A 25912-nucleotide genomic window follows, 5' to 3' on the forward strand; every position below is an offset into this window, starting at 1 on the left:
ATGGCTTTCAATAAGACATATATATGATAAACCAATTAGAGAAAAAAATAGAAAATCAAAAGCTTTGCAGAATTTCAGGGCTGCACATGTACTAGGACTCTAGTATAATTGGTTATTGTGGTTAAGCTTATTCTTGGCTCTGAGCTATAGAGAAATATGGTACTTTAAATAATTCTCATTATCTGGGTAAAACAAAGTATTTCCACTCTTCAGAGGAGACACTCTCCTGGAATATAAGCATCAGGATTCATACATGATGTCACCCTATTTGCTACCCTGTTATTCTTTAAGACTTCTGACTTTCTCTTTTTACTTCTTTAAGGTAAATCTGAAAGCTTAGTCATCAACATTCAGTGTAGATTGGCCATACAGCACAAGATCGACCCATATTAAGATTTGTCCTGTTTTATCGTTGTCTGTTGTTGTGGCATTATTCAGTGTATGAAATGTCCAGAAGTTTCCTTTTTAAAAATGGAACTTCATTTATCTTTGACCATATTGCCTAATAAATATGAAGTTAACTTGCTACAACTCTTCATTGAATGAGGTTATTTCCTTAATAGCATTTCTGAAAAACAGCCGTTGACATCCTGAGAATTTAAATGTTCAAAGCAGTTCAACATGAAGTTTTTTAGCAATCTATTATGTGTCATAAATGGTGTGGCTCGAGCTTCAAGGCATGCTGGGGGTTCCCAGCTAGGAAGAGGATTTGAGCTAAAGTCAGCCAAGACCAAAACCCAATCCAGGTCCAAGTCCAAAATCAAGAAGTCTGATTCGGAAAGGTAGAATGGGGCGTGATGCAGACCTTCATCGGTAACAAACAGCACTAGTTCTTAGAGGTCAAGTCTGAGTCCGAGACCAGGACATCTGTTCAGATCGCCGGAAGTTATAACTGGTACAAGGTTCAGAGAGATTAGCAGGAATTAGCTGAGTTCATGGCTTCTATTCATAGCTGGACTTCAGTTCTAGCAGGAAACTGAAATGGATACTAGCAAGGTAGGGAGGAAGGCTGTAGCTGGATGTATATATTGCTGCCCATAGACTAATTTCATCCCCAAGCAAATTAGACATTGGATATAGGGCCATAGATGACTTTCATGCTCTACCATGGCAGACACGGTTACATGCCTCTCTGGTATCCAGGACCTTCTTCTTCCTTCTTCTTTGTTCTGGGCAGATGTACCCAGCCCAAGGCAATGGATTATGAAAGGTCTAAGAAGCTAGTTGTAGCAGTCATGTCCCCTGGCTTCCTAGACTCCCTTGCAGCAGTAAGTGCCTCGTGACCCAGTCGTAGCCAATGAGACAGAGGGGGAATTTGTTTAAGATGCTGTTGGAAAAACTTTAGTTTTTCTTTTTAAAGGAACAGAATTGGCACAGCCCTTCTTTCTGACTTGCCTGCAACTTGTTAACCCGGAAGAGAAGGTAAAGAGAATCATAGGGAGGAGGTCAGCCCTGCCATCACTGAGCCAATAAACTAATGCCAGCAGCCATTCTTGTCCAGACTGCTGTGATGTAAGAATTACAAACCTCTTTGTTCAAGCTGTTGATAGATATTCTATTATTCACAGTGGGGAGCATTCCTAACGGATACCCCACTCACTATGACGATGGAAATCTTAACCACTGTCACGTTCAGAGACTGGAGCTGAGCATGCATGTGGCAGAAGATGGAAACAGACATGGTACACGGTGCTTAGGGTTCAGGGCCATGGAAAGGGAAAAGGCAGTGATTCTGGTTTAAGAGCCTCATACTTTTGTTTGGGAAACCAAACTTGTGACATGGTCTGATCAGATCCCATCTGAAATATCTGCTCTAGTTCCGAAGACTGTTTCTTAAGCTGGACATTATCTAAGGTTAGCCTAGGATAGTCAAGACGTTGGAAAACATGCCATGAAAAGAAAGGTTGAAATAAGAGAATTCTAGCAACAAGGATATTGATAAATGGAAGGTGTTGTTGCATTAGGTAGAGCATTGTATGTACTTCACCTTTGCTATACTAGGCAGCAATCTTGTGGTCTCTAGACTCAGTCATAGCTAGTCCCAGTCTGGGTTCCTGCCCCTATTAGCCACATGGTCTTGACAAAGCTGTTAAAGCTCACTATCTCTCTAATGTAAAACTTGGTGACTGTAGGTGATAATGCTGTATTATATCATTGAAATTTGCTGAGAACTTAAATGCTCTCACAAAAACAAAAAAACAACCCCCCACTACCTCATACCTCAAAACCTCAACATCCTCATCCTTAAAATGGAGACAATAATGGAATCAAGCTGATGGATATGTGTGAAAAATAAATGAAATAGTCCCTGTAATACGCTTAACTCAATGCCTGGAACACAGTAAATATTCAATAAATGTTACTGGTATTATTTTGCGATGTAATTAAGTACATGGACTCTGGAGTCAGAATACCTGGATTTAAACCCTAAATTCATCATTTGCTGGCCATATAACCTCGAGTCCGTCTGTTTCCTCACCTGTAAAATGGGGATAATGATAGCACCACCATCAAAGGATAATTATGAGTATTAAATAGTGGAAGTGAAGCTTTTGGCACAGTTAAGTGCCCGATAAATGTTGGCTTTTATTATTATTATTAGCTAGACCTTGAGCAATATAAAAACTTGATCGAATTCTTCTCAAAATGCTTATTATTTTAGTTTCTAAAAACTGAGAGATGGGGATATATGTGTAGCTGATTTACTTTGTTATAAAGCAGAACCTAACACACCATTGTAAAGCAATTATACTCTAATAAAGGCGTTAAAAAAAAACTGAGAGAATTCAAAAATGATGTATGTGCAAGAGGAGATCAGGGAGGGGAATAATCAGCTGAGGCTGGAAAGGTTAGGGGGCACGTGGTGGAGGAAGTAGGATTTCAGGTGATGGGTAGAATGGATGTGGGGGGAATGGAGAGAGGACAGGGGATTACCAGTATCTTTCATTATCAGGAGGCTACTTTATGTATGTCATTTATTTTTCCTTCTCCTGGAATAAACTGAGTATTTTAATAATGTGATTTAGAAAAACACAGCGTGTGAAATAGTTTATTCCTTATTTCATAACTGCTCATCTAAGCACTTTCAGTGAAATTTTTTTTTTTTTTTTTTTTTTTTTTTTCCGGTACGCGGGCCTCTCACTGCCGCGGCCTCTCCCGCCGCGGAACACAGGCCCCAGACGCGTAGGCCTAGCGGCCATGGTCCACGGGCCCAGCCGCTCCGCAGCATGTGGGATCTTCCCGGACTGGGGCACGAACCCGCGTCCCCTGCATCGGCAGGTGGACTCCTAACCACTGCGCCACCAGGGAAGCCCTCAGTGATATTTTTTAAGTCATTGTTCAACACACAGTTCAGATCATGTCTAAACCAAGAAACATAAAAACAAGAAGTCAAAGAGAGCACAGGGATAGGTACCTAACCAGTAGGCATTTGATCCCGTGTGTAAATGATGTTTAACAGTGATGACAACAAAGATATATGAAGCATACAGGTGCTCTTCTTTTTTCTGTGAAGTATGGATTATACCTTTGGAAAGGAACCTTTCAAGAGTTCTTTGAATCCAACAAAGAAATTTCTATTTCTAGAATAAGGAATACTGGCTGCAAAGACTTTGGCAGAGGACTCGAGTGCTTCCTGTCTTGGCCACGCGTATCTTGCTAGCCTTATCTCCCAACTTCCTTCAAACACCCATAGAAGCCAGAATGGGCTAGTGTCCTCGAGGCCTCCCGAGTGTGTCCTGGTCCCATGCTTTGCTCATTAGCAGCCAATGCCGGCCCTTGAGTAGGTGCCACCGGCTGGAACCACACCCATTTTTTCCATGTGCTGTTTTGCCAGCCTGGAATCCTTTTCTTGGACATCTCTATCTAGCTAAAGCTTATAAACCCTGTAAGAGGCCTTTTCCCTCCGTAAGAATCCTCATTGATTTCTCTCCTTTCTAAACAACAGCGTTTATCATCTATATCACGGTTGGGAACATGTGCCTTCCAAATACTGGGCTGCTAGAGCCACTCCTCTGGTCCCAAATACCTTCTCATGTTCTCCTTTCTCTTTTCCATACCAGCCAGACGTATCAGGTAAGAGCAACGTGGGCAAAGCCCACAGGCCCCGAAGAACCTGGCATTAAGGTTTGTGGGTTAGTGACTTGATGGTTGTGTCCCGTAGAAACATCCCTAAAAAGCAGAAGATAAACCAGTTTCTCCGTGGTTAGAATCTTAACCATATTTTTGCTTCACGAACACAATGTCCTATTACAGTGTGACCTTCTTTTCCTGCTCTTGCTAGAAATCTCAAACCTTAACAAACTGTGACATATCCGTCTATTAAGTTAAGTGGCTTCATGCCTAACAGGTCTGCTTCAGGGCGAGGCAGCCTCCTAGCTGCAAAGCTGCTGAACTAGAAACATTATCTTCCCTCTTTCCCCTAGAAGGTGATGCATGATAGCTCTGCCTTTCCTTTATGATCCTAACACGCTGTTACAAGGGGAAGCCTTCTCTGATTTGTGATTGACAGGTTTGCGCAAGGTGATAACTGGCCTAACTGCTTGCCTTACAGCTGAGAACGGAAGTTGTCTGGAATTTATCCCACTATCACTGAGCTCAGACTCCAATTTCTTCTTAGCACGCACAAGATCTGTTCCTCAGAGAAGTTGTCTCTGCCATTTATTTCCCCCTCTAACACTTCAAGCTTCAGCTCCACATCACAATTTATTTGTATGCCAGGAGTTGTTAGATAAACAGACATTTGAATTACGGGCAACTGGAGATGATTAGACAGTGGATCTTTCTCTCTTTTTCTTTTTAAATTGTCTCCTTCTAAAACGGATTCCTGGTTTCACTCTCTTGGAGAGTTCCTGAAAGGCTGTGAGGAGGAGCTATACAGCACAGCTTCTTCTCCTCTAGGCTGTGGGCTTATCAATGGCAGCGAGTGTGTTAACTTTCCTCCATACATGCAGAGTCTTACACTGGGCCTGGGCCTTACTACATGCTCTACAAATGTTTGGTGCATAACCTCTGAGATGGATTAAAGATGTCACTTACTATTCCTCTCTCTTACTGAATAGGCAAATATTGTAATTTCTTGACCAATAGAATATGGCAGAAGTGATGTCATGCCAATTCCAGGCCCAGACCTTAAGGGACTGGTGGTTTCCATTTCCTGTCCCTCAACACTCAGAAAGCCCGGCCGGGTAAGTCCAACCACCCTGAGACAGCTTTGGTGAAGAAGCCAGTTGGCAGTCCCAGTGAAGTTCAGCCTTCTCCTCCTCTCCCCACCAAGATGCAGACCTGTGAGTGAAGACTCCAGACTACCTGCTGGGTACCACTTACAACAGAGAATTGCCTGGCTGGGCTCTCCCAGAATTCCCTAACCCACAAAATTGTGACATACTTAAAAAATGGTTGTTTTAAGCCTTTAAGTTTTAGGATAATTTGTTATACAATAATAACCAGAACAGAATCCTTGGGGAGGCTCCACATATATTATTCAGCACCCTAGAGATCAACTTGTATCCTTATAGCTATCATTCACCTCGCTAGAGCAGGGTGGTACACATGTGAGAAGAGTAGGGCTGATTCACTCCAGCTAGTTATGGCCCAATAAATGTTGTTTCTCATCTTGTGTGCTGCTGGGCAGTGTAGACCAGAGAACCAGACCAATCTCAGGACACAGAGATTTCAAATAGGATTATATCTGGCACTTGGAACCCAAGAGGACTGAGTCATCCTAGTTTATTCTTGTGAGTATTGGAAGAGTTAACCACTGAATAGAAATAACATTTCTAATAGAATGGGATAAGATGGAAATTAGACAGAAGACCCAGACTATTCATGGTGATGATGGAGTGAGAACCACTGGACTAAATGAACATAATGACACAGGGCAGATGCCTTTTCTTTCTCATCCTAATGGTAGGTCCAGAGAAATATGGTTGCAAATATCGACTGGGGGTGGGAGGAAGAATGAGAGAAATTTGAGCAGAGAACAAGAGGATCTAATCATTGTGTGTATTCTTGGAATTTCTGGTTCAAGCGACTGGAAAGCATCTTAACAACATTTAAAATTTTTCTGAAAACAACTGAAGGAAACAACTCAAGAATAAAATAATGACAAGATAATTGCCTAATAAGAAAACCCTGGGGCAGGGTATTAAGAAACTTCCATTTCAGTCCCAACACCTTGCAAATGATTCGACTTTTTTTTTTAATTAAATGTTTTTACATTTTTATTTATTTATTTATTTTTGGCCGCGTTGGGTGTTCGTTGCTGCGTGCTTTCCCTAGTTGCGGTGAGCAGGGGCTACTCTTCATTGCGGTGCATGGGCTTCTCATTGCTGTAGCTTCTCTTGTTGCGGAGAGTGGGCTCTAGGCGCGCTGGCTTCAGTAGTTGTGGCTCACGGGCTCAGTAGTTGTGGCTTACAGGCGCTAGAGCGCAGGCTCAGTAGTTGTGGTGCACGGGCTTAGTTGCTCCGCGGCATGTGGGATCTTCTCGAACCAAGGCTCGAACCCATGTCTGCTGCATTGGCAGGCAGATTCTTAACCACTGCGCCACCAGGGAGGCCCTTGACTTCTTCTTAACTCTGTTTTCTTGTAAAATGATACCTTAATGGAAATTATGTGGGTTGAATTGCAGGAGAGGAGATTAAGAAATGGCTTAGAAAGAAAAAGAAATAATGTAGGATTAAGATATATACCTACCAACTCTTGAGAAGTTTGGAATAGAAACTCTTCAAACAAACAACCTCTTTAAAAAAAAATTAAGATAAATCACTCTTTTACTATTATATAAAATCTGATTATTAAATTTATATAAACAATTAACTGTGGGGACTTCCCTGGTGGTCCAGCGGTTAAGATTCCGTGCCTCCACAGCAGGGGGCACAGGTTCGATTCCTGGTCAGGGAACTAAGATCCTGCATGCTACACAGCACAGCACACCCCCCAAAAAACCAAAACTGTGGTTAGATAATGAAAGGCAGTAAATGAACCAGAGAGGCATATAAACAGCAACATTGTCTAAGAAGAATTCAACAGCTAGACTCTTTCTGCTGTGTCTTGGGCTGGGTGTAATCCCCTACAATGAGATGAAGGCCAAGCCAGCTGCCCTTCTGGGGTCTGGGGACACAAAGGAGCCCCAGGAAGTGGCCACAGTGGCACTGGCTAAGAGCAGCTCTCCTGCGCTGATAGTCAGCTGCTGTCACTGAGTGAAGATTCTTAAGTACATCCTCAACAGGAGAAGCCATATCTTTTGCCTCGCAGGCAATGCCAGTGGAGACAGCAGTGTGTCTCAGAGTGTGCTCTGTAGCCTCTTAGGGTGCTAAGTATGTGGACTCCTGGGAGCCACCCAGACCAGCTAAATCAGAACCTCTGAGCTGGGGGCCTGGGAATCTGCATTTAACAGGCACGCTGGGTGCTTTCCCCGTGCATCCCACAGTTTCAGTCTGCTGCTCTGCATTCCCTTGCACGTGACTATTCCCAGATACTCCACGTGTGCTCCAGCCTCAGTTCCTTTGTTTGCTGTTCTCCCTCCAGGAACGCCCCACCCCCTCTACTTCTTCACCACATGGGCCAAGATCCACTGGCTTCATGGAGCCACCCCCAGCTTCTTGATCTCTTTTCCATAAACTCTAATTATGCTACTTAATCCTGCCTTATCCTATTTTGTAAGCTCTTTGATATGGATAGCAAATCCCCCTTCATGGCCTAATTCCATTAATTCCTGCCCAGGGCAGAAAGATCCCACCTCAAATGGTTCCCCTTTCTGGCAAGACCTGTCTCCCAGCCATCTTTTATTTTGAGGAAGTGTTTTTACTTCTCATCTTCCAAGACAGAAGGAAAGGTGGGCCTACAGGCCACCCCCACCATTGTATTGGGTTTCAGTGACCTCAAGAAGCACAAGACTTCTTCCACCACTATTGATTGTTTTGGGGTTTTTTTCTCCTACATTATACTCCTCAGCATCAAAATCAATTTAAACTGAAGACTTAATGTTTCTGTTTTCTCCCAAGTACCTTCTAATTTCCTTAAGGGCTGATACCTAGACTTATACTTCTTACATAACTCTTCCATCCTACACGTTTATTGTTGCCTGCAGGACCTCTTCTATGGGAACTGCCACTTCCACAGCTATGCCATGGTTCCTTTATGCCCTTTTGTGCAACGTGGCCCTGGGCTCCTGGTCACAGCTGATTGGGCTAGAGGCAGGCACCTGATCCAAAGCTGGGTTAGCCAGGGTTTGTTTTGTTTTGTTTTGTTTTGTTTTGTTTTTGTGGTACGCAGGCCTTTCACCACTGCGGCCTCTCCCTCCGCAGAGCACAGGCTCCGGACGCACAGGCTCAGCGGCCATGGCTCACAGGCCCAGCCGCTCCGCGGCATGTGGGATCCTTCGGGAACGGGGCATGAACCCACGTCCCCTGCATCGGCAGGCGGACCCTCAACCACTGCGCCACCAGGGAAGCCCGGTTAGCCAGGTATTTTGTAAACTTTTCTCTTAGGGAATTTTGTAAACTTGGGAGATATTTGAATTCTGAATGAACCCAGAAGGTATTTTCCCCATGTGGACAAAAAAGTCGAGGAACCAACCTACAGAAAGAGAGAAGGATGCTATAGAGGCAGATGCAGAGGGAGAAGCATGTGAGTGATGGAGAGAACTCAGATGGTACTGTACAGTTGACTCCTGAACAAGGCGAAGGTTAAGGGTGCAGAGTAGTTGAAAATTCAAGAATAATTTATAGTCACCCCTTGGTATCTGTAGTTGCTTCTTAGCCTCAGATTCAGCCAAACACGGATTGTGTCGTACTGTAGTATTTACTACCGAAAAAAATCCAAGTGGATCCCTGCAGTTCAAACCTGTGTTGTTCAAGGGTCAAGGGCCTACCCCTGGGTATCTTGGAATCAGAATTTTCGGAATAAAGTCCCTGTTTCATTCCAGCTAGTTCTGGAGGCTACGAGGAAGTCTGGAAAGAAAAAAAGGGCAAAAGGGGTTTGTGGATGGCTTTTAGGTAGCCAAGCCACGGGGTCTAACAAAATGTGTATTATCTCATTTAATGCCCCAAACAATGACGTGGTTTTTAAAAAAATCCATTATTATTACTATTCCTGTTTTAAAGGTAAGAAAATCAAGGCTTAAAGAGGTCAAGTAACTTATCCCAAAGCCACTTGACTACTAAGGGCAGAGGTGGAGGTGGGATGGAGGCCAGGTCCTTCTGTCTCCACCACACTGAACTGCCTTCAGGTGAGGACCAGTGGGTGTGATACTTTCATTCTTTCTCCCATAGTATCAGTCTGGACTAGGGAGATTTGAATGAATTCTACAAGTCAACCCTGCATCTTTGAGTTGTCCCCAGCTACTTGGCAGGGACTGTGATTTGTGCTGCCCTCTAGAGGAAGTATGGAGCAACGAACTCGTAACTGCGCAGCATCCCTAGGAGCCGGAGCTGATTGTCCTGAGAGGTGGAAGCAGCTGGGGGCAGCAGTCCTGAGAGCTCCACTGCCAGCCGGAGCAGCTCACATGGGCAACCCGCACCACAGGCAACGATGAAGGTCCACTCTAGCAGTGCCAACCACAGCCACCATGAGAGCACAGCAGGAGGTGCCTTTGAGAAGAGTCCACCCTACCAGCATAAGTTAGGGTTGCCCTTGATATCTGAGATGGGCTTGTGCAATGGGGGTGAGGGGAAGGGGCAGGAGAGGTGAGGGGAAGGTAGAGACCATGTTTAAAAGGGCAAAACCAGTGGGAATGGAGGGAGGTTCAGGAAACATTTTCTTTTCCAGGAACAAAAGCTTCTTGACCAGGAGCATAGAGACCTCTGAAAGAGGGTAATGCCTCAACACATAAGTGTTTAGTCAAAAGGGATGGGCCCTTGGCCTTCTCCTTTTGCATTTAAAGAAACAGAAGTCCAGGAAAATTAAATAATATTAGAGTTGAGTTTGAGTCCAGAAATCCACACCAGAATCCAAGGTCTAGTAGATCTTCCTCCACTTCACAGGGTGATCATTTCTCTGTGTATCTACAGAATAAATTTAAAAATTACATGTATTGGGGCTTCCCTGGTGGCGCGGTGGTTGAGAGTCCGCCTGCCGATGCAAGGGACACGGGTTCGTGCCCCGGTGTGGGAGGATCCAACATGCCGTGGAGCGGCTGGGCCTGTGAGCCATGGCCGCTGAGCCTGCGCGTCCGGAGCCTGTTGCTCCGCAACGGGAGAGCCCACAGCAGTGAGAGTCCTGCGTACCGCAAAAAAAAGAAAAAAAAAAAAAGAAAAAAAATTACATGTATTGTCCTCAGCCACTTCTCATACCTGAGTAAATGTACTCATCACTACCCCCCAAGTAGAAAGAATCAGTGATACGGAAAGAAACTTTTAAAAGTTTCATCTCTAAAAAACAATTTAGGATATTCAGGGTGAGTGCTGAGCTGTTTTAAGGTCCTGAATATACTTGAACCATCAGCATTATTCATTCTTACTTCTTTGCTCTTCAATAAAGGCTAGGATGGCTTTAACGATCCAGCTGTGCTCCTTGGTATGCCCACCGAAGGACACCCTCGTTACATATGTTCCCTGCCCTCAGGAACACGCCAGGTGTGATTTCTCTTGCAGAATCTTGCTGCGCTCTCCTTGGATGCCTTGAGGCAGCTGCAAACTCAAGTGCCCCTGCAGTTCCTGGGTCCTTGTGAATGTCGCCTCAGCTCTGGCTGGCAAGGGAACAAGCCAGATGGTTCTAGGAGGCCTCAGCCCACAACTTCCAAGTCACGAGCAAGTCTCTTTTCATTTCTAGGGATTTTAAAAAGACGGGAGTGGAGAGAGACCTTTTAATTTTCCCCACCTTCTTTCCCTAACACATCCTCGACCATAAAATCTGATGAAAGGAATAAAGAGACAAGGGTGAGTGGAAGGAAATTTCCACCTCCTCAGAGAATATTCAAGTTGTTTAAAAGGGCAAAGAGCTCCCTGAAAGGAAATACTATTGAAGGGATGAATAAAAATATTTGAAATGATCCAAAGATGATTTCTTTTAAAAATGACTGCTGGAGTAACATGTGCTGATGCCTACATAAGAAAGGATCAAAAGGATGGATGAACCAGGACTTTCAGTCCTCCTGGAATTTTTATGGAGCCCATGTTAATAAGAAAATCATCAGAAAGCCAGGAATAGCTGGAACAGCTCAATGGAGTATGTTTCAAAAGAAGATACCTATGAGAAGGACAAGAAAATCTGTGATGGTGCTTTCTATTAAAACGTTATTTAATGTGACATATCAGCAGCTATAGGCTACTGCCTCTCACATTTATAACTCTAGTTCTGACCTTTTCTCTGACCCATGGATTTCTAAATATCATGCTTTAAGTGTTGTATAACCTCTTAGGTGCAAATTTGAATATGTCTCTGCCTTCTGAAAATCCTTCAGTGGCTCCTTATTGCCTACAGAATAAAGCCCGAGCTCCCGAATGTATCACCCAAAGCCCCTTGTGACTGGTCTTCATTCTCTCTAGCTGACGTTGGTGCCTAAACCCTGGATTGTCTCCCTGCCCCAGGCCCCCATATCTTCATGGCTTCAGAAGCTCAAGGAGGCTTCCTAGTAGCAACATGCTTTCTACCCTTTCTAAGATCAGGTAAAGCCAGTTAGCGATTTGGCCACACCATCAGGATGGAGCCCTAATTCTCCTTTGCTATTAAACTTTGTTCATTTATTCCACAAACATTTATTGAGTGCCTTGCTTGTGTTAGGAATTATGCTAGAAAGTGGAGATCTAAGAGGAAACAAGACACATGTCATGCCTAAGAGTTTATATACTGAGAAAACTATGTGTATTAGTTTCCTATGACTGCTATACCAAGTTACCACAAATGTAGTGGCTTAAAACAGCACAAATCTATTGTCTTGCTGTTATAGAGGTCAGAAGTCCAAAGTGGGTTTCACTGGGCTAAAATCAAGAAGTCAGCAGGGGGGCTTCCCCGGTGGCGCAGTGGTTAAGAATCTGCCTGCCAATGCAGGAGACATGGGTTCGAGCCCTGGTCCGGGAAGATCCCGCATGCTGCGGAACAATTAAGCAGCAACAATTACGCAGCAACTACTGAGCCTGCGATCTAGAGCCTTCGAGCCACAGCTACTGAAGCCCGCCTGCCTAGAGCCTGTGCTCCTCAACAAGAGAAGCCACTGCAGTGAGAAGCCTGTGCACCACAACAAAGAGTAGCCCCCGCTCACCACAACTAGAGAAAGCCTGCACACAGCAGCGAAGACCCAACACAGCCAAAAATAAATAAATAAATTAATAAGTCAGTAGGGCTGTAATCCTTCTGCAGGCTCTAGGGGAGAATCCATTTCCCTTGCCCTTTCTTGCTTCTGGAGGCCACCTACACTGCTTGGCTCATGGCCCCTTCCTCCAGTGTGAAGCATTTCAACTCTCTCTCTGACTCTGCTTCCAGGGTCAGTCCTCCTTCTCTAACTCTAACTCTGACACTTCTACCTCCCTTTTTTCTTTTTCTTTTTTTTGCGGTACGCGGGCCTCTCACTGCTGTGGCCTCTGCCGTTGCGGAGCACAGGCTCCGGACGCACAGGCTCAGCAGCCATGGCTCACAGGCCCAGCCGCTCCGCGACATGTGGGATCCTCCCGGACCGGGGCACGAACCCGCGTCCCCTGCATCGGCAGGTGGACTCCCAACCACTGCGCCACCAGGGAAGCCCTACCTCCCTTTTATGATTGCATTAGGCCCACTTGGATAATTTCAGGATAATCTCCCCATCGCAAGATCTTGAATTTAATCACATCTGTAAAGTAACTTTTGCCATGTAAGGTAACATAGGCACAGGTTCCAGGCATTCAGACATGGAGAGCTAGTCTGCCTACCACACTCTGCTAGCCCTTTTACTTTGTCTTTAAAACAGCACTCTGCTCATTCGGCAAGCGTGCATCGAGTGTCTACTATGTGTCAGGCACTGTTCTAGGTGCTGGAAATGCAGCAGTAATAAAGCAGACACTCTAGGTGAGAGGTAGACAGTAAACCGGCAAAAAGGTAAACACTATGTCTGGGGGTGATAAGGACTCCAAAGAAGAATAAAGTTGGGTGACGTGCCTGGGGAGTATGAGGTTGGGGGGGCTGCTATTTCATAAAGGGTGACTGTAACAATCAAGGTCCAGTTAGGAGAATAGAAACCAGTGTTGGTAATTCAAAAAGAGGGAATTTAACACCGGGGAACTCTTACATAGGTGATGGAAGGGTTGAGAAGCTAACCAGGATGATGAAGCAACCCAGAGATTCTTAACACTAGAAAGTTGCTATCGCCCTTAGACTAAAGATATTACCAGAGCCTGGGGAAGGTTCTTACCCAATACAACCTGGGGCCAAAGAGGAGATGTATCTGCTGCTAAGACACTGCCTGGGGCAGACAGAGAGGAGGAGAGAGGTCTGCCCCTTTATCTGGCCACATTCCTCTCCTGCTTCTCAGTGGCTGAACCCACCCAGCTAGAGGCACCAGACGAGGAAGCCTGGGAAACACAACCCATGGGGGGGTCCACTCCCAGTAAGATATCACAGGAGGAAAGACAGCAGGCAAGAGCAAGACAACAAATGACCAACACGTTTGCCTTGGAACAGACACCTCAAGGAACTCAGAGAGTGAGTCATGTAGACACTCGGGGAAACAGTTTTCCAGGCAGAGGGAACAGCAAAAGCAAGGCCTGGAGGCAGGAGAGTGCCTTGTGAATTCAAAGAACAGAGAGATGCGGATATGGCTGGGAAGGAGAGAGGGAGGGTGGGAGGAAGGAGATGAGGCCAGAGCTCCAGACGAGAGTCAGAGAATGAACAGCTTTCCAGGCCAGAATGGGGACTTTGGCTTTTTCTCTCAGTGTGATGAGAAGGCCTGGAAGGCTTTTGAGCAGAGAAGTGACCTGATCTGAGTTGCTTATGCTCCACACTCTGGCTCTGTGTGTAGAATAAAATATTGAGGGAAAGGGCTGGAATCAGGAGACCAGATAGGGAAACTCTTGTGATAATCCAAGTGAGAAACGGCTTGAATCAGAGAGGGAGAGTCGTGGTGGGTAGAAAATGACTGCATTCTGCACGTATTTTGAAGGAAGAGCCAACAGAATTCATTGCTGGTCTGCTGTGTGATCTGAGAGACACAGAAGAATCAAGGACAACTCTAAGACGTTTGCTCTAAACAAAAACCTCTGAATCTCTGGAAGGGTACCCTTAACTGAGGTAGTGAAAACTGCAGGAGGGCACTGGTTTGAGAGGATTTTCTGGAGCTTTCCAGTTTTAGACATATGAAGTTGGAGATACCAACTACACAACCAGTTGGAAATGTTGAGTCAGAGATGGATGTGTAAGTCTGGAGTTTGGGGAGGCATCTGGACTGGAGATGTACATTTGGGAGTTGTCAGTATATGGATGGCATTTAAGCTATAGGACCGGTGAGACTGCCATGGACTAATAGGAGACCACAAAGAGAAGGTGTCTAAGGACTGAGTTCTGGGGACTTCTATGTTTAGAGATTCGATACGGAGAAGGCCAGAAGGGTAGGAAAAGAATCAAGACAAAAACTCTTGTTTTTCTTAAACTTAAATTTAGTTATTTATTTATTATGTAGAAAAGACAATTTTTAAACAATTTTATTGGCGCATAGTTGATTTACAATGTTGTGTTAATTTTTGGTGTACAGCAAAGTGATTCAGTTATACATACACATGTATTCATTCTTTTCCAGATTCTTTACCCATATAGGTTATTAAGAATACTGAGTAGAGTTCCCTGTGCTATATAGTAGGTCCTTGCTGGTTATCTAGTTTATATATAGTAGTGTGTGTATGTTAATCCCAAGCTCCTAATTTACCCTTTCCCCCCACCCCACGTTATTTATTTTTTAAATTTAAGTATAGTTGATTTACAATGTTGTGTTAGTTTCAGGTGTACAGCAAAGTGATTCGGTTATATGTACATATAGTGGGTTGGCCAAAAAGTTCGTTCGGGTTTTTCTGTACGCTCTTACTCCAGTGAACTTTTTGGCCAACCAAATATAAGTATATGTATGTGTATATACATATTCTTTTTCAGATTCTTTTCCCATATGGGTTATTACAGAATACTGAGTAGAGCTCCCTGTGCTATACAGTAAGTCCTTGCTGTTTATCTATTTTATATATAGTAGTGGGTATAGGTTACTCAAGACAGACTCTTAATCCAGAAGCTATGTGAAGAAATTGTTTCAAGGATAAGAGTGATCAACCTCTCCCCAGTGGCTGAGAAGTTGGGTGAGGTGAGGATAGGAATTGCCTACTGGATTTAGCAACGAGGCAGTCACTAGGGACCCTGAGAAGACCTGTTTCTTCTGGAGTGGTGGGCGAGAATGGCTGCTCAGAGAGGATTCAAGACAATGGAAGGGGAGGAATTGAAGGTAGCAAGTGTGGAAAAACCTTTTGAAGAATCCGGTGGCGAATTGAAACAGAGGGAGATATGGAATCTATGAAATGTTTGATTTTTTACCAAGCAGATATTAGAGCATGCTTGTAAGCACTCAGAAACAGTTCCAATAGAAAGGGAAATTTTCCTGATGCAAGAGAGAGGTGGCAGTTGCTGAATCAATGTCCTGGAGTCAGAGGGGATGGGACGGGTACACAGGTGGAGAGGTTAATCTTGGCTAAGAGCACTGAGAGTTTATCCTAAGTGCCAGGAGGACAGAAGAGTACATGCAGACAGATGCAGGTGGGTTAGTAGATAAGAGACGTAGGGATGGAGTGTGTGCTACGTTCTCTTCTGGTTGCCTCTATTTTGCCAATGAAAGATGCATGGCGGTTATCTGTGAGTAATAAGCAGGAGGTTTGATGGAGGAGGAGAAGGTATGAAGTGGTCCTTTAGAAGAGTGGGAGGGTGGACAGGAAGTGTAGTAGCTTTGCTGAGGAATGTTCGTTGATTATACAGTAGTTGATGTTTTAAACATGTAATAAATAATGTAAATGGGAGAATGAGGTGTTCTAAGAAATCTAGTATTCAGGTCAATAGAATTATATCACCTAGGGCTGAAACAATAAAATCCTAAAAGTGAAACAGCACTGGATATAATTTAATCTTGGATGATTTGAGGAGCACTTTGGTCCTTCTTTATGGTTGAGTCATTTCTCTGAATATTAGTTAGTAATGCCCTATAGCTGTATAGCCAATAACAGGAAGTTCTGAACTGATGATAACAGGCTGGGTAGACCAGATTTTAACTGTAAAACATGCAAATGTGAATCGATGTTTATAATATTAATAAAAACATATATTTTCCTTGCTTGGTAGGCCTTTGTGTCAAAATTCATTCCATATTTGATATGTTAGGGTGCATTGTTGAGTAGAAGCGAATAACCAGAGGAAGGTGAATTCAACTGAGCTTTAACAAACTGAGAAGTTAATAGGGAGGGAGCTCGTATCAGAGAAAAGGTTACATGTCCCTTGAGCGTGTCGGGGAGGGGGCTGGGCGGAAGTGGATAGACAGCCAACAGATGGAGTGGGCAGGAAGTGGCTGAGATCTAATCTGTGCTTGACAAACTCTCTAGTCTCACTTTCCCTCTTCTGCTGCTCCTTGTCTGCTATTTTGGAACCCCAGGAAGGTCAGGGAAGATGCAGACAGAGTGCCTTGACCCAGAGAACCAGGTAGTTGAAACCTCAGCTTTGGTGAATTTTGCCTTTCATTTCCTTCAGACATACTGCTGAAAGTTCTGCCACCAATGAGGGGTAAATAGTAGCCTAGGGTCTTGAAAGAGCAGTTTTAGAACCCTAGGACAGTCTTTACTCTTCCACTATGCCTGAAGGTTAGGGAAATTATCTTTGTAATTTGAGGCCAATACCCATCTCTTGAGCCTCATAAGAAACACTGAAAAAAGTTAATAGATTTGGCTAGCACTTGGGTCAGTTTTTTCAAATGTATCAAATGGCTATCTGGGAGTCATAAAACAGGTGGTTCTGAAATTGTACTGGGTTGGTGGATACAGATTGGCAGCCATCCTTTAAGGGCAAAACTATGTTAAAAGCCGAGCCAGGGCAAATGAACAAGTGATTTACAATAGTGTGCTATGTTATGAAAGGTAGCTCCTGAAAACAGATCAACAGGATTGATGGTGATGCTCCAATGTGTTTCTTTGTAAAACTTTGATACTAAAAATACCAGTCTGTGAATTTAAGACTCACCCTTCTTCTCCTCCTTCCTTCCTTCCTTCCTCCCTCCCTTCCTTCCTTCGTTTCTTCCTTCTTCCCTTCCTTCCCTCCCTCCTTCCTTCTTATAGTTATTTTGGTGGGGGTGTGGATGTATTTAGTTTGGGTCTTTGAGTTAGCATATTTATTAAATAACAAGAAATCTGTTTTGAGTTAGTGTAAAAGTAAATAACAATGGATTCCCTTTGAAATTACTGTAACATGGTCAATTTTTAAAAATTAATTAATTAATTAATTTTTGGCTGCGTTGGGTCTTCATTGCTTCATGCTGGCTTTCCCTAGCTGCGGTGAGTGGGGGCTACTGTTCATGGGGTGGCTTCTCTTGTTGCAGAGCACGGGCTCTAGGCACTCAGGCTTCAGTAGTTGTGGCATGTGGGCTCAGTAGTTGTGGCTCGCGGGCTCTAGAGCACAGGCTAGTAGTTGTGGCTCACAGGCTTAGCTGCTCCGCGGCATGTGGGATCTTCCCAGACCAGGGATCGAACCCGTGTCACCTGCATTGGCAGGTGGATTCCTAACCACTGCGCCACCAGGGAAGTCCCTGTTGTTTTTACAGTTGAGACAAGAGAACTTGAAAAGCAACTTGTCAACATGTAGCTGAACTTTGTGAAACTGACCTACTGTAAAATGAAACATTTAAAAAATTCTGTTTGATGTAAAAGGAAAATATCTGTTATTTACTGGAAATTTGTATAGGTCTAAGAGCCACAGAATTTTAAAGCTATAATGACCTAACATGTGGGCTACCCCTCATTTTAGAGATGAAGAATCAGAAAGATTAAATAACTTCTCAAGGAGACTCAATTATTAGCAACACAGAAAAACTCAAGCCGTAGTTTCCTGACTTTGTCTAGTGTTTTTTATCACTGTATCACTATATCACTAGGTTTCTAACATAAAAACTTTCACCGACATGACATTTAAGCTTGCATGTAACCTAAAAGAATCTTTATGTACTTTTTGGGTTTCTAGTTCCAAGGGATTGATTTAAAAAATGGTTTCCCCGTATTTATGTAAATAGAGATGGAATTTAAAAAAAATTGAGATATAATTCACATATCATGGAATCTATTATTATTATTATTATTTTTCGGTACGCGGGCCTCTCACTGTTGTGGCCTCTCCCGTTGCGGAGCACAGGCTCCGGACGCGCAGGCTCCGCGGCATGTGGGATCTTCCCGGACCGGGGCACGAACCCGTGTCCCCTGCATCGGCAGGCGGACTCTCAACCACTGCGCCACCAGGGAAGCCCCACGGAATCTATTTTTACTCATTCATTTTGACATCGAAAGTTTAAGCTTAACTTCTATTAACAGTATCCATTTTATTTAGGCAGTGAGTATATAAAACCCCCAAAGAAAAGTTTCTACAATCAAAAGAAGAAACAGGGGATGAGAAAATGTCATCTTCATTCTCAACAGCATTTTGGAGTAGGTAGGATGGTATCTGAAGAAGCTTAATGATTACCTGGTCCCCCATGGTGAATAGGGTTTTTATGACACAAAGATGGAGAAAGAGAAAGGAGGGATTGTAACTCTTGAAAAATAGGTAATTCTGTGTGAACAGAAATGGAAGGATAGTTTAGCAAAGTCAAAAGCCAAACTGTGGAGCAGAAATTCATAGTCTAAGCATAAGTACTTTCCAGGGTAGGGTGAAAGTACTGAGGACACGTACAGCTTGTGGCGTTCATTTCCCACCATAGACATTAAGTAAATACCTACTATGTACCAAGCCTGTGGAAGCGCTGAGAATACAAAGATGGATAAGGCAGGTCCTCAAGGAGCTCAGTCTGGTGGTGGCGGTGGTGATGGGGGGGGGGGCGGGGAGGAGAGAGGGAGCGTACGGAGTGGGTGAGGGGTGGGGGATGAAATTAGACAGGAAGGTCGAAAAACTGAATATATGGTAGGAAATTGGGGGTTCAGATATGTGCTGACTTCTATGGCAGAAATCTGTCCCAGAATCTCTTAAATAATTAGCCTCATTTGCCAGATTTAGCCAGATATCATGACGCTGGTCTTCTCCAGATGCCCTCTCAAATAGGTTCTAGCTTCTAGCCCTTGCTTTCCCCACCATTAGGGCGTCGGGCAAGGGAGGGGGCAGGTTGCAAACGACACCCACGTTTGCTGCCTGGGCTCTCTGCAGGAGACAGGAATCCAGGGCTTTGCCGTCGTCATAGCAACTAGGAGTTCCGCGGTCCCCCACCTTCCTCTAATTCCTTCCACTTCCCCCGCCGTCTGGGCTGAGCTGCCTCTTCTCTCGCGAGATTTGAGCGCAGAGCTGAGCTGCACAGCGGTGATCTCACCCGAGAGTTGGGGAGGGAGTGAAGGAGGGGAAGGAATGGGGCGGGGAGGGGAAGGGCGAGGGAGGCGCCGCCACCGCCGGCAACTTTGTGAGCGAGTTCACTGTGTGCGTGAGCGAGTGAGCAAAAAGTCAGAGCGGCGCTGAGTCTCCGGGAGGAGGGTCCCCGGGGAGGGCCAGGTCTGGGCTTCAGAGGCCGGCCCCCGCCAGCCACTCCACCCTCTCCTGCTTCCGTGGCTCCCTCCCCATTTCCTCCCCACACCAATCCTCCCGGGCCTTCCCGCCCCCTCTGCAGTTACCTGTCCCCTCCCCGACTCGGCACGCACCTCCCCTTTCCCCCGCTTCCACTTCGGACTTTGGCTGCGGCCGCTCAGTCACACCGCGTTCGCTTCCCGCGCCGGCCGCCCCCTCAGCTTTTTCTCTTGGAGGCAGGCGGGTGGGATGGGGAGCGCTGAGCCTCGGAGGCGGCGCGAGTGGGGACCCGAGCGCCCAGACAATAGTTGATGCCCGGGGACTGGGGCACCTCCGCCCCCACTCCGCCGGGAGCGCGGCCCCAGCCGGCTGCTCTCCAGCCCGCATTCCGCGTCCCCTTCGGAGCCAGGCTCGGGAGTTGGGCTGATTCCGCCCCCGTCTCCCCCGGGTCCCCCTCCACTCGGCGCCCGCCCCTGCCTCGCCGCCTGCCGTTCTCCGCAGAGCAGGCGGCGAGTGAGCGCGCGCCGACCGTCTGTAAGGTTTCTTTTTTACCCCAGGGAGAGCGCGCGGCGGACGCGCCCCGGACGTGCGGCGGCACCGGGAGGCCGGGCCGAGCGGTAAGTGGCTCCCGCGCCCCGGGTCCGGGCAGGGGAGCGGGGGTGCAAGACTGTTGACAGCCCGCACCCCATTTCTGGCCGGGGCTCGGGTCCAGGGCACGGAGCAGGACGCCGAGAGGCCGGTCAAAGTTTTATTTCCGATTTGGTGGCGTGCTGGTAGCGCAGCCCGGCGGGGGGCGAGTCCGAGCTGCACTGCGCCCGGCGCGCGCGGGCGCGCGCACCTCGGAATCCGAATCTGCACAACTCTCCGCCAGGCGTCTGTGAGAGAGGCCAGGAGACCCGCGACCCCTTGGGGTGGCTGCGCCCACCAGGCTGCTCTCGTCTCCACCGGGAGACTCTTCCAGTTCAGTCACCTGGGTGAGCGCTTTGCAGGCTATGCCGGAGGGACAGGCCGAGAGGTTTGATCGTGAGAAAGGGGGAAGAGCAGCTCGTTGCCCGCGGGTGGTTCGTTTCTCTCCCGGGGTCTGGGGGAAGTGAAAGCCGGAGCTGCTCAAACCTGCTTTTCTTGGAGTAAGTAAACCACAAGAGGGGTGGGAAGGCGAGAAGGTACTGCAAAAAAGAAGTTTTTCTCCTTCGCCCCATCTGTTTCCAACTTCTATCCTGACCTTAAAGGGTATTTGCCAAGCTCCCTATCGCTCCACGGCATTTCTAGGTGGACAAGTAATCTTGTTGGACAGGTTGAAATTTCATTGGGTTCACCGTTTGGAAAACATAGGCAAGGGAAATGGCTCACTTTCAAGGAAGATGTTTGAGTTGTTGATGCTTGTTTTGAAGAGAAGCTTTGGGGCCTGATGGATCCTAGACTGCATTTACCTTACAGATCTTATTTATTATGACGGGTATTTTAGAGGCAGCACTTACTGAAATTCTTACTACCTGCTAAACGATTACATTTCTAAACTGGGAGCCAGTGACGCGATGCAAATTTTAGAGTAAAGGTGTTGACTTTAATCAGGTTCCAGGTCTATCTGGATGGACTGGGGTTGGCGTTTCCTCTGTAAAGCAAACCTTTCATGTTGAAACTCTGACTCAGACTCTTAAAGACATTGTTTTTATACTGGTACTCTGTGGGAGTTAAGTGTCAACTTTCTCTCGTTTTCTCATATGGAATATTCATCCAAGGCAAAGATTCTCTGACTTAATCTTTTGGAAAAGTACAAGATGAAGTCCTATACAATCATTCTCTGCACCCAGTTTAGTAACAGTATTTTCTCTAAAATCCTGATTTAATGACCTTCACCTTCCCCCTTCATTTTTTGAAAGCTGCAATTAAGCCACCTTTACCAGGATGAAAAAAAAAAAAGCCGATGGAAATAATATAGAACAGTAGAAACAGCAGTAGTCTCAGATAAAAGGTTTTCATAAAGAAGTTTATGGTCACTGAAGTGTCTGACTACTAGATGACATACCAGTTATTAACGAGAATATTAAAACTTTTTTCCTATGGAATAAATTATACTCAGGCATTAGCAATTAACAGTGCATTCAAAATGATTTGGGTGATGATTTGCACGTAAATGGCTAGGGGCAAAATAAGAGATTTTGCCAGATGAATGGTATTATGTGGCTGACAACTTATTTTCTTATCTCTTTATGCTTAAGTAAAGGAGTCCTGAAGTTGACTGTATCATTAGATTTCTCTAGTTGACTGAGAGAACAAGTTTGGCAAGTGGCTCAAGACAGTCAGTAGGTGTTGCTGTTAGCTTCTCTGCGGTTCCTGGTACTGCTCCTTGAGTTTGAAATTGCAGTTCTGGTGCAGTGAACTTTTTAGAGCTGAAGTGTCAGTATTAGTTGTGAGTTCATCGTAGGATTCTGTGACAAGGTTGACTTGAACTCCTGGTAATAATTGCAGTAATAATTGCAAAGCAGCTCACTGAAATTTTATATGACTTTCTTACTTACATACTTTTCCTGACTTTCTTAACTTTGCTTTTGCATTGAATTAGGTGTGTAATTTTGGTGTAGGTCTCCCCACCCCCACCCGCCAGCCCATCTTGATTTTTTTAACAACTTTTAAAGTACACCTTCTAGTAATTTTATTTTTAAATTTTTTTTATTTTTTTAAATTTATTTATTTATTTATTGGCTGCATTGGGTCTCCGTTGCTGTGCGCGGGCTTTCTCTAGTTGCAGTGAGCGGGGGCTACTCTTTGTTGCGGTGCGCGGGCTTCTCATTGCAGTGGCTTCTCTTGTTGTGGAGCACGGGCTCTAGGCGCGCGGGCTTCAGTAGTCGTGGAGCACGGGCTCTAGGCGCGCGGGCTTCAGTAGTCGTGGTGCACGGGCTCTAGAGCGCAGGCTCAGTAGTTGTGGCGCATGGGCTTAGTTGCTCCGCGGCATGTGGGATCTTCCCGGACCAGGGCTCAGAACCCGTGTCCCCAGCATTGGCAGGCGGATTCTTAATCACTGTGCCACCAGGGAAGTCCTTCTAGTAACTTTATTGAAGTCATGATTTTGCTTGAGATGAGCGATTCTGTAAACTTTGGAGGATCTTGGTTGACTATGAGTTGGGACGTGTGTCCGTTCTATCTTACTTTTGCAGTTTGAGTTTTTCAATACATGGCTGTTTTCTATCTCTTTGAGCTGTGAAACAGGAGCATGAGAAGAGGCAGAACAGTGTAAGAGTATGGATTCTTTGACTCTTTCCAGTTTAGGGGAAAGTATGTAGTGATTGATAACATGGTTATGTGCTTCTACTGGTCTTCACTGTCCTGCTGTCATTTCTGTTGGTCCACTTCAATGTGCATATGAAGTGTGCCTAGCCTGAAGATTTTCAGGTGACGTGGCAGATTTGAGCCTTTTGATTCACTGACCGAACTGGACTTTCTCTAAGGAAGACAAATAGACTCATCCCCCACATATAGAGCTAGTGCTCTGTTATAGAATGCTTCTTTCTTCCTTTGGACTGAGATTGCAGAAGTTCATATCTCAAATTCAGAAAAAAAATTTTCCTTCATAATGTCACCATATTCCTAATCTTTTGAGATTTGTATTAAGTCAAAAGGTAGTTATTGAGTGCCTCTGTCTGGCAGGCATGCTGTTGAGTTCTGTGGTTCTAGTGGTGGGTAAAAGTGTGTTGCTTGCCTCAAGGAACATACAGTGCAATGGGGCCATTTGCAGTGACCTTCCCTTGTTTGGTGTTCTGATACGCTGAAGCCGCCATAAAAGTTTTGCAGAGCAGGCAATTATTTGAGTTGTAACTTATTTAAATTAATTTTTTTATTTATAATAAATTTAAATAAATTTATTTTCGGCTGCATTGGGTCTTTGCTGCGTGCGGGCGTTCTCTAGTTGCGGCAAGCGGGCCACTCTTCATTGTGGTGCGCGGGCTTCTCATTGGGGTGGCTCCTCTTGTTGAGGAGCACGGGTTCTAGGGGTGCGAGTTTCAGTAGTTGTGGCATGTGGGCTAAGTAGTTGTGGCTCATGGGCTCTGTAGTTGTGGCTCGTGGACTCTAGAGCGCAGGCTCAGTAGTTATGGCGCACGGGCTTAGTTGCTCCACGGCATGTGGGGTCTTCCTGGACTAGGACTCGAACCCGTGTCCCTGCATTGGCAGGCGGATTCTGAACCACTGCACCGCCAGGGAAGTCCTAAATTAATTTTTTAAATAATGGGGCCCAGTATTTGTCCTCAGAAGGCCTGGGTTTCAAATTTTCCAGCTATGGGATCTTAAAAAGTAATCGAACCTCTTCCTGAACTTTCTGAAACAGCGTCTTTTTTTGCAGCAGTGGGCACAATGCTTGCTTCACTGCTTTGCTGCAAAAATTATTGAGAACATATGTACGAAAGTAATTTGTAAACCATAGTCTTACTTGCAATTGCATTTTCTTGCTTCCTGATGAACAGATTCATAGATTGTTGGGTTTAGGAGGGATTTTGAGTATAAATCATTTCACCCTTCTTCCCCATTTTACAGATGAGGAAACTGAAGCCCAGAAAGTTGAAGTGATTTTTTTAAAGGGTGTAGAAGAACTAGTCAGTGATCATGCAGTGATTGGAAGGCATGTTTTCAGATTTAACTGTACTCTTTTGCTTCCTGGTTTTTTTTTTCCCCCCTACCTTAGAGTCTTATGTTAAAATTTATTTACTGCTCTTTCCTCCCACTCAAGTGTTCAGTATTTATTACATGTCTAAAATGAGAAGAAGAAAAACTTAATGAAACAAAACGTACGTGAAGGTTGAAAAGCCATGAAAACCACACGGATGTAGTGTTTGGTAACTCAGGTTTAGAGTTACTCAAATTACAAAGTTATAGCAAAAGAAATTGAGTTAGTTAAAGTATTTACATGGTAGAGCCTGTAGGTTGTTTTTTTTTTTTAAAGGAATCTTGGTTAACTCAGAGCGTAATATACTTAGATGTTCTTTAGAGAAGCCAGACTTAATCTGTTGTAGTTGACCACCTTTTTTTTCTCTTCTTAAACTCATTTTTCATTTGTAAAAGAAAGTGGTGTGCCTCCCTTATTTTTGGAACAGTGGCTTCATGTATGGGTTACTGGGGGCAGGGGTAGGAGCTAGGGAGGATCTGTTAGGTGGAGGTATAATTGCACATAAAACAGGAGAGTGTTGTAGGAGCTTCCTGTTGGAAACGTGAGTGATTTCTATAGCACCACCCAACTTCCGCTGGGGTAATCTGAGCCAGGAGAGAAGAAACATCCCTGCCCCTTGGGTGACTGCCCTTTAGATGAGGGACTCTCCCTTTCCCGAGGAGGGTAAAGCATTATGTTATTCCTTCAGCACTCACACAAAAAAATCTGTGTCTGTTCCACATACAGTGCTATTTAAAATAGGGGTTTTCTACTATCCCTTTAGATCGACAGTCCAACTTTATATCCATTGCGCTTTTACTGGTTTGGTGTGGGAAATAAATTGGCCTCATTGGATTTTTGTTTTTAGTTTTCTGCTGTGCTTAGCTAATAAAGAAGAAAAAAGCCAAACAAAGCCCACACACTTTGATGGCCCTTTGTTTTCCAAAGGTTTAATACAAATTAAGTTACTTATCCTCAGATGAGAGCTCATTTTTTCTTTTGGTGGGTTTCTGATGAGCTGTGGAGCGAGTCATAGAAACGTGGGAAAGAGCCCCTTTTCTTTGGATCTCTTAAAGGCAGGTGATTTGAGTGAGGGTTAGAATAGCACGAGTGTGACTGGGTTTGTGATCAAGTGGGTAAGAAAATCCACTGGGTGTATCTTTTGAGGGTAAGGACTGGTCCACATCCATTTTCTCCTTTTATTCTGGCCTGGGAGGAGTGAGGTAACCCCAGTTGCAAAGGTAACATGAAAACTTTCTTGAAAATCTGGAGAGATGACACCACAGTGACACAGAGGAATGTCAGGGACTTCTTTCATTGGACGTTAGTCAACAGTAGTGCATTGGGGGTGTGCCACAGAGGCAGGCGAAGCTGTTTCTCTTGGCCTCAGGAGGTCTGGGATGAGAATTTTCAGCCTGTAGATTTCTAATTTGTTACTTGTCATGTTGCACTAAGTTCCCCCTCTAATTAGGATTGTAGTATGCCTAACTTTAAATTGTGGGAAGCGGGCAATTACATAATGTTAGATTTCCCTTTTTTTTAAATTATGGAGAGGCACGAGGAGAATGTATGTGTGCTGGAGAACGTTGGCCTGCAGAGGGAGGG

General features: G+C 45.0%; 1 protein-coding gene across 22 annotated transcripts in view; it reads left to right on the top strand.

The window, feature by feature from the left end:
* The window catches only part of SIPA1L1 (signal induced proliferation associated 1 like 1), a 501925-nt gene that overhangs the window by 102612 nt on the left and 373401 nt on the right, over positions 1 to 25912 (top strand). Inside the window, exons 1-2 of one of the 22 annotated variants that reach the window (XM_049706210.1) lie at positions 19634 to 19659; positions 20229 to 20288. The exons of 18 other annotated variants lie outside the window; for them this stretch is intronic. The gene's annotated coding sequence lies outside the window, so the exon portion shown is untranslated. 3 more of the 22 variants (XM_033435153.2, XM_033435262.2, XM_033435333.2) reach the window with 3 other exon arrangements.

Source organism: Orcinus orca, chromosome 2 (genome assembly GCF_937001465.1).
Source record: "Orcinus orca chromosome 2, mOrcOrc1.1, whole genome shotgun sequence".
Taxonomy (NCBI): Eukaryota; Metazoa; Chordata; class Mammalia; order Artiodactyla; family Delphinidae; genus Orcinus; species Orcinus orca.